Here is a 10,215-nt window from a genome sequence, read left to right as displayed (position 1 = left end):
GATTCCTGAAAGTAGGATCTCGTGGATTTGCAATATATCTTATTTGTTGCTGAATCTACTTTTCCTTCAAGGATATACTATTGCTGTACTGATATATTATTTATATTTTAGCACAACTATAATCTACAGATAATAATAATATCCAGTATTTTAAACATTCTTTAATTCTATTTATTCATAATAATGTCTGGTAATGGGATATTTCAAGCACAGTTAAACTGCATTTGAATTATAATTATAGTGTATACTATTTAAATGTCTGTATTTTTACTTTTTCTACTCAATCACACTTTTCTACTTTGAACATCTAAACAAACAAGATCCGTCGCACTATTCTTAAAAGTCTGTGTCTATATAATTTAAACCTGAGTTAAATGCCTTGTAAAATTGTGTCCAGACAATAAACTGACCGGAAGTGAGCCAGCCTGTGGCTTGTGACCGGAAGTCTAATGTATTTGTCTGAATGCAGACCAGCGTTGGACTTCCGGTTTGGCCATGACACTGAATTGTTTGAAACTAAATTACCTAGAAATTTGGGGAAATTTCTCCTGCGGAGTATATTTTGTATGAATTCAGCTAAAGCCCAAACTCCGTCGCGAAACTTGTTTAAATTACTTGTTTAGTGTAAGAAGAAGAAACAATGAATGGACAATGGAAAAACTCGCCTTTGAATTTGGTACATTCTAGTGAGGTTAAGTTTTGCAATATTTTGTTGAGAATAAAAAAAATAAGTTTAAAGTAATATGTTTAGAGTAAACTATACGTATTATTAAATAACATTTACTAATATCATAGATGAAGTAATATAAATAGTATATATATAGTATATATATAGTATATATATATATAGTATATATATATATATATATATATATATATAGTATATATATAGTAATATAATATATCATAGATGGTGTTTATTTATTCTATGCTAATATGGTGGAGCGAGCTGGTCTAAAGAATAGAGCGCGGGCTTTGGTTCCAGAGGTCCCGGGTTCAAATCATCAAATCACCAATGGATTTTATCATTGACTATTTGATACTAATCAAAGATGTTGTCTAAGTTATAATGTCGCAACCCCTAGGTCTAGCCTGAAGTAATGTGAAAAACAATCCCATGCTCGTGCCTAGCGTCCTTGGAAAAAAATTCTCATCTTAAAATGCTCATTTAACTCCTTTTATCAAAATTCTTTTGACATGTATTGTATTACAATAACTGTAAACATTCCAAAAATTATAGACATGTTAGGTTCCCATGTTAATTATTCACCGAACTTTTTATAATCGAATTATTTAAGATAGAGGATTCTGTACAAAGATATCTTAATAAATATCACACCGTTCCAAAGAGTACTTAAACACAGTATTGTGTACTTTTAATAACACTTTGCTTTGTAGTTCTGATCAAAGAGTTTCAAATCCCTATATCCCGTTTGAGCGTCGTCAGCGAGAAGGTTGCGCCAGTGCGATAAGGCTTTGCACTCAAGTACAGTATCACCTTATAAAATGTTCCACCTTCTGAAACGTTTGATAAGAAATGTATTCCATACAAAATACAATAATGGATCCGATAAGTGGTTTTGTATTATACGTATTATAATTTGAGTTTGTGAAAAACAAATGACTGGTTCGATTATGTCAATCACTAGCAGTTTTCCACTATGTAGTTTTGAAGAAACACAATGTTCGGAACCTAACTTTTAGTTTCACTTCCATAAAGCACAAAATATTAATCTTAAAAAGCGATGTCTACGTTTGGGACATCCGTCCATTAAGTAATTTAAGTCGATAACGTGATAAATAATCGATGAAAGGTTAATTAAATAATGAGTCATAATTTACATATCATACCAACCTACCCATATGTTGCTGTGTGTTAGCCATATGTTGGTAACACTTTGCAAATAACTTAATTCGTATGTTCATTAATTAAGATTATACTAGTGAACCTGTGCGGCTCAATGCCCCGCAAAATAACATATGAATTTAGAAAACAAAATCATCGTGTTTTATATTGAATCGACGTTGAAAATTAAATACAGTAATAATAAAGCCTTAGAAGTGAGAAGTGCAGCAATTTTCTAGCTGTATGTGTGTTATATTTAGTAAATTAATAAGTGTCCAAGTTCAAGTAGCCTATGTTATAGGGTAGTTATTTTTAAAGATTTTTAAAAGCACATTTAACAAAACATTTTATCACATCAAAACAATAGGCCTATGTAGCATATTTTGAGGGTCATAAAATTCTGCTTGGAGAAAACGCTCTTAAAAATAAACACTAAAAAACAACATTTTTATCACAAAAGCACTTTCTTGAATACCTACTACGATTTTTGTCTTAATCGTATCCTTAGTTACCTTCAGGAATATTATCCTGGTCAGAATTTTCTGTAATGAATATGCGTATCCTATTTAAAGATGTAGCCTTACTTAAAACAACATATAATATAGTTGCTCATGACTGAAATTGGTCTGGGTAAAAACAGCGCTGCTCTTTAATTAAAGGGCTTGAGCTGCAAATGCCAAAGATAATAGAAATTATAGCATCAAACGGGCAAATTGTTATCCTCAAAATCAAAATATGTCCCCACTCACTTGTCCCAGTTAGGACTTAACATTCTATTAAGTTGTTAACTGTTCTGATCACATGACGCCTTGTGCCATTAATGAGGCTCTTTTATAATATGTATTCCTCATCAATAAAACCACTGCCCCTTTTATTAGTCTAATCTGTGTCTTGACAATCCACTGACCTCTATATTTAAAACTCAGTTGGAGGCTGCACTTTACTTGACGTCCTACACTCATTCGATTGTTTTTTTCGATTCAATATTTTCATTCGATTGTTTCATTCGATATATCGTTTGGTTAGTTAGGTTAGGTTAACCTTACCTAACTAACCAAACGATATATCGAATGAAGCAATCGATTAATCGATATATCGATCGATATTTTCATTCAAATGAGTGTAGGACGTCAAGTAAAGTGCAGCCCAGTTGGATTTTCTAGATGGGTGTATCCGCCTTTGTCTGTTTTCGAGGACTCACTCTTCTCCCCCTTGGCATACTGACAATTAATTACCTAACTTGTCAAGTTCATGTAGTAATTCATTAATACTGTTAGTTTATAAAGAAAATTAAATAAAAGTTACTTGGCTTGGTGCTTTCATAACTGCAAACTCAAAATACACCCACAAGTAAAAAAAAATCAAGATATTGGTTAAAAAAAAACTATGTTTGTGTAATAACATTATTCACATGAAGTAGATGATTTGTTTGATTTATCGATCAGCTGTTTTGTTTCAAATGAATTAATAATGTCAAAGATTTGTGATTTTACATCAATTATTATAGCCTAGTAAAGTTTTCTAAATCATGGTAACTTATTCTCAACTAAATTTTACTATTCCCAGCATTAAAATAAAGTAGTAAGATCCATTATGAGTAATCTTTAAGGTACACAATCCTTGATTGAAATGTAGTATACATTAACAGTCATAATGCACAGCAATTATTATGTAGTAGACTTTGACTATTTTCAAGTAACAAACATATGTTTCTGTAAATAAAAATTATCTCCTATGTTATCTTTATGGAGAAATACGAAACTTTAAAGGGCCCCAGGGCCTCACTCTCTAATTATTTCCCTAAAAAGAAAGTTTCCTGCACAACTGTTACGCTCTTTCCAATGACACCAAAAACATGTAAATTGGTTCAGTAGTTTCGGAGGAGTAATTGTCACAAAAAACCTGCTTGCGTATTAAATAAGTAAGATAGATTTTGTTGTTGCAACGATCTCATAATTATGCACTACTCATTTCATTGGAAAGTGATTTTATTACATTTTTTGCGTAGTTTTCCATATTATTTTTAGTAAAGACTAAAGATTATAAAAGAAATGCCAAAGAACTTGGAGACAACAAGAAACTACTATACTTTGAATATAGTGTAACTTTTCTCATTTTTCGCAGTCTATATGTTGGATTGCGAAAATATTATTACATTGCAAGTTTGCAAAATTCTATAAGTTTTATCATCAATAAGATTTTATTTACCAGACAATTAAAGTAGTTAGATTTTAATGTAGTGATTACATTTATCGTGCTATCCTAAAGACACTGTATAGTTAAAATAGATGAACCACAATTATATTCAATCGTCACCATTTTGTCTTACTTGTTCAGTTACAGTTTCTAGCAAAACTCTCGAAGTTGTTTTGTAATCAATACTGTAGGTATTTTACGTTTAATAGTCCAAGTACAAAATACATATCTGAAAATTTTTACAACAATAAATTTGAAAATGTAATAACGAACCGACATTTACAGTAATTCTACACAGCATACAATGCCGTACATTTGTGAAATTGCCCCCAACAGTCACACAACAACTGTCTTTACCTTCTTGTTTTATTTTAAGTACTGTTTGTCACGAGAAGGGTCAGAAACCCGTAAACTATAGGAATCATTATACGGAATAGGACGGTTTCTACTGTTTATATTACAGTATATGCAGGGTGAATCTACGATACATTGAAGATATATGATTGATTTCTACTTGACCAACCCCAAGGAATAATGTAAAACATATGTTGAATGTATTTGGAAGATTCTACATTCAAAAATAATTTATTTATTGGGGTTGGTTTATTGGAGAATTTGATTTATCATTGTAAGATCATCGATCATTTTAAATTTGTCTAGACACCTTCCGAGACTCACCCTTAAACTATTTTCTTCCTAATTAAAAAATGTGGTTACATGCCGATGAGTTTTTACTAAGTAAAATACCATCATATACTAATCCAAGTACTTATACAGAGTAACTAATTCCTGTTAGGACATAGGAATGCTGTAAAAATGAAAAATATACTTGTTCTTTACTGAATAATCGTTTTGTTAAAAACTAACGACTTAAAAAGTAACAATATTGACATTCTAGCTATATTTGAAATAACAACACAAGTTGAAAGAGAAAGTTTATATCACCTTTAACGTTCAGTTTTAAAAACTTGGATTGTTTAAAAGCTTCTTTGCTTGATGAAAGAAGATTATTGTCTTTAAGCTAAGGTCCTTTAAAAGTTAGGAAGTACTTAGCACAAGTTTAAACAACGCTGTATAAGATCGTCTGTAGCTTTAGATAAGAAACTTTAGTAACTGAAATAGTTATACTTTTTATTGTTGTACAGTAAAACTTGTTTAAGAGATTGCAGTGATTGAGAAATAATGTAATATACAATTTGTATTTTTAAATCATTTACGTATTTGTATCTAAACTCTTAATGAACCTTAATGAACACACGTTAGTAAACGGTTAGTAGATTACTCTACACATAACCATTAATACTGATTTAAATGTTTTCTCAGTTTAGTAAATACAATCTCTAATTAATTATAACTATGAAAGTCACACAACTTGGTTTAATGTTTGTTCGGCGTCTTCACAAGTAAAGCAATACAGTCTGATTTCACTAATTCAACAATACACTTAAGTAATTACACAAACAGAACAACATTCTCGATTTTCTGTGGAGATTAAAAAATCGTATATGTGTTATTTGACATTAAAGTAAACCTAGACTTTCAAAATTATTACTTAAGAGATACGTTTAATTTATAAAATTAAGAAAAGACAAAAAGAAATTTGCCTCTCAAAAAATCGGTTCCATACACCCTATATTTTATCTGTATAGGTAGGTCTAAAAGTAGTACGATTCTAACAATTAGGTCATTGGTTTTAACGATTCTAACAATTGCTAGGTTTTAATTCGGGTAAAATATCTTAAACTCGGGTCTAAGGGATATATTTCCGACGTTATCTGAAAATGAATATTTATGATAAATTATATTCATGTTTGTAATAATTTAGCACTGACCTAATGTATACAAATAAGGATCTGTATGAAGGAAAAATGAATTTTGAGTGCTACTTACATGGGTCATAAACCCGTGGATTTTATTGAAACAACTTTGACTGTGAATAAGGAAGCCTTTATTATTGTTTGGTTTCCATAAGGTCATATACCATGACCAATACCATAACAATGAGAATTGAAGCATTTAAATTTATTGTATTTAATTTTTTAATGTGATTTTTAATTCTAGATTTTTGAATACTTAATTCAACTAGCTAGATCGATTATCTTAACCCCTGCAAAAAATACATAAAAATGTGTGTTTTTAACTAGTTTTGTAGATAATGGCTTCAAATTGTTTAAACTAAATGTTATTTAAAGAAAGGATAAATCTAACAGGCGTAAATTAACAAAGATGGAAAACAGTTTAACGATATTATACAAAGTTTTTTCAACACTAGTATTCAACAAAGTCCAATTGTTTTGTACTTGCCTTGGTCTCCTAACTTGTCCTTACTTGTGTCAAAGATGTATTAAACTTGTATCTAAGACCCGCAGCTTTACAATGTAGCAATAAACTTTCCCAGCCAATTTCACTTCAACTATTGGCTTAGTTTCAAAGATTATATCTGCCCCTATAATATGCTTCAGCATTTTTGTCCATCCATGAGATTCACTTTAATTTCAACAGCTTACTCTTAAAACAATATTTAAAAAATAAATAGTTTATTTAATCACTATGGCTTTAAGGGGCTCTCTTTGATACGAGTAGCTTATGGACCGAGGCTATGCCGATCCCTTAGGGTCGAAACAATTCTTCTGACCCAAGTGATGAACAACATTTATTTCTAGAATCGTGATATTTATTTTTTTTATTTATTTATTCATGGATGCACATTTGTTACAGGAAAATTCAGGATGTTTTTGTGACAAATAAATAGTAAAGTGTAGTAGTACATAGTATAATATAGTACATACATAACATATAATAGTAGTACAGTAGTGAAAAACTGGAGACAAGATTTCAAGGACAAGACATAATAAAGATAACCTCAAAATAATGCTTCAGTAAGTGTAAATTCCGACGCTATTTTAGTGATTCATAAAATCTGATTCGATACAAAATATTTTTTTTACTGTTCAAATGTATACAAATCGGGACTATTTTCTTCCGCATAGTCAGCAGAAGGATTTTGAAGTCAGAAAATTATAAATTTATAGCTTAAGTCTTCGACTCCAGCCACCTCCAGCTGACTCTTTTGCCCCCTAGGGTGTAAAGTGCTTCTTTAGACCCACCACGCATGTAAAACAGCAGATTTACTGCAGTATAGCGGAAATAACAAAATACCATTAAACCCTATTAGACTTAAGGTATCCTATACACTACGTGTAACGTTCGCGCACACAATGATAGCAAAATCGTACATAGAATGTTTTTGTTAACCTCACGAAACAAATTAAACACCACAAGCAACCAACAATGCTCGGCTCAGGTACTTTTGTATTGTTTAGCTCCAAGACGTAGTAATAATGTACGACTTGGAGTTATACGAGATTCAAGCCTAGCTAAACACGTAATCACCAGTTTTGTTGACTTTAGATCTAAATCACTTTATGTAATACTCTTGCAGTATTAACTTGATACAGACATTTCTGTGAAATTCTTTATTTACTATCTCTGCCTTCTAGTGATTCTGTTACTGAATAAAGTGTTTGTATAGTAACTATACCAAAGTATTAACGCTTGCCGGTTGGATTAAAAGTGATTTATACTCACTTTTCTGTATATAAGCTAAAAGAACATTTTTACATCGTGTGCAATTTTTGTGAGTAAAAATAATACCTATATTGGAAATATGGTAAATGACATTCAAAACTCAAATCGTCTATTGTATGAGCGGTAGTGTACCTGTTTAAGAGAAACACAGTTAAAAAAACAAACGCACATAAATAATTAGACCTACTATCTAATCCAACTTTTATTTTGTTTATCCATGTTTGCCTCCTGGATTGAATAATAATAATATTAATAGGTTAAATACCTTGTATACGTCCTCAATCCAAGTCGTCTTTTACAATGACTATAGTTTCGGGGCCAACAGCCCCATTGTCAAATTTTCTGTCTTGTTAATTACTGTTTATAGCATTGGTCACCGTTGAAGTTCACATATATACATACACTGACACACGAAACATTTATATTTACACGTAAAATTGAAAAATTATACTTTTTGGCCGGCCTAAACAATAGTGATTACATCGTTGTGCGGACCGGTACACTGACTGACTGATTCATCTCAGTACATCTCAGTTCATCTCACTGAATCAGTCAGTCAGTGTACCGGTCCGCACAACGATGTAATCACTATTGTTTAGGCCGGCCAAAAAGTATAATTTTTCAATTTTACGTGTAAATATAAATGTTTCGTGTGTCAGTGTATGTATATATGTGAACTTCAACGGTGACCAATGCTATAAACAGTAATTAACAAGACAGAAAATTTGACAATGGGGCTGTTGGCCCCGAAACTATAGTCATTGTAAAAGACGACTTGGATTGAGGACGTATACAAGGTATTTAACCTATTAATATTTTTATTTTGTTGTATTGTGCTTAGGCCTATTTTCAAATTAGATCGAAAAAGTAAAATCTTTTAGGTAGATGAAAATACAGACTAATATGTTCATTCAGGTTCAAATCCAATCAAAACCCAAGTGATTTTACTATGTGATAATAATATAGGGTGATTCCAATAAAACTTAAGCTTTAATTGCACCTATCTTGGAAAAATGAATAAGTCCTATGGACGAGGATAACTGTATATAAATTAAATCCTCCTCTCCATAAGTCCCATACTAAATGCAATTCTACGCTTGCAGGACGAAGAGTACATATACAATTAATTATATCTACTTACGCCCCTTTTTTTGGTAAGCGACAAATTTATACTGTCTACATCATTTTACAATTTATTTTTAGCATTAAATCGAATAAACAGTGTGCAGTAACTCAACAGATATGAAAGGTTTAATAAGCTTACGCCAAAGGAAGATTGAAGAATTCCTCTGATAGAAAAGGGTTCCTTTTGATATTCGGATCATTTTCACGGTCAACTTACTAGCAAAAGAAAATATTTTAAAGTTTATTTGTTGTGAAAGTAAACTCTATCCCCTTAAGCAAATTGCATTCCCTTTTAAATCAGAAAGGAGTCTTATACTATAAAGTTTTTTTCAGTTTTCTGTGATTATTTGCGCAGCATTTAGAGTTCCCTAAAAGTGTTCAGTGTACATTAGACTCAAAGTATTATTTTATGTTCCATTATAATAATGTAAACCTGTTAAATTTACTATTTTAGATGTACCAAATGTGTTATTGAAAATATCCTAATCCAAAAATAAAGTAACACTGAGTTGATTTAATAAACAAATCTACAATTTCATGAGTTGATACCAACAATAAATTAAATACATTTCACAACTATATAAAAGTCCAAACAATGTTGTGGATTTTGATCAGTAAATTATTCGAGTTTTGGTTCCAATTTCTCCAATATATTGACCACAACTGGTATTCAGTGGTTGACTCATTATTAATAACAATAACCACATTTTCATACCCGGCATGTGTGTGCGTGTATTACATGTTTTGTCAACAATTATGACAAAGTTGAGGAATTTAATAAACTTAAAAATTGTAACGCCACACTCTGTTTCACAGAGAGTTCTATTCAATTAAGGCTCAGTTATAGCTCAAATAGGTCTCAAAATAAAATTTACGAACTTTTGTATTAAATGTAGAAGTGAATAAGAACTTTGAGTAGCCTATAACTATTCAGGAATTAAAAAAGAATAAAACAATACTCAAACTAGTATCATAAAATTTGAACTATGTTATTATATCAGGAACGAAAGATTCAAATGAAAATGAATTTTTTTCGTATACTATATGTTAAATATGTGATAGAAATCTGTAGTGTTATTAGGTTTTTTTGGTTGGTTTAGTCCACAATAGACAACAGTATCACTATAAATATAATATTACGAGGGAAGCAAGTAATTTTTAGCCAAGTATAAGAATGAGAGCTTATTTTGCGATGAATGGGATGATCATTTATTTAAATTTGTGTGCTTATGCGTGCTGGATCCAGTTCTAAGCCGTCAAAAAGCTACTTACTTTTCTTACTATTGAACTGGTGACCTGCAATGCATTATATTGTTAAACAAGTCTAAATCAATTGAACACCTGTTTAAATTATGTTAAGTGCAATTAACAGTGAAGTAAATAAACTTTTCCTGAAACAGAATTTCTTTTATAAATCGACCAAAATGAAAATAAACTTCCCCTGTTTTAATTCTAGGGGT

The sequence above is a fragment of the Macrosteles quadrilineatus genome, unplaced genomic scaffold, assembly GCF_028750875.1.
Source record: "Macrosteles quadrilineatus isolate MER2022 unplaced genomic scaffold, UCM_ALF_1.0 Scaffold_9__3_contigs__length_116548681, whole genome shotgun sequence".
NCBI lineage: Eukaryota > Metazoa > Arthropoda > Insecta > Hemiptera > Cicadellidae > Macrosteles > Macrosteles quadrilineatus.
Note: the sequence above shows the minus strand (reverse complement) of the source record.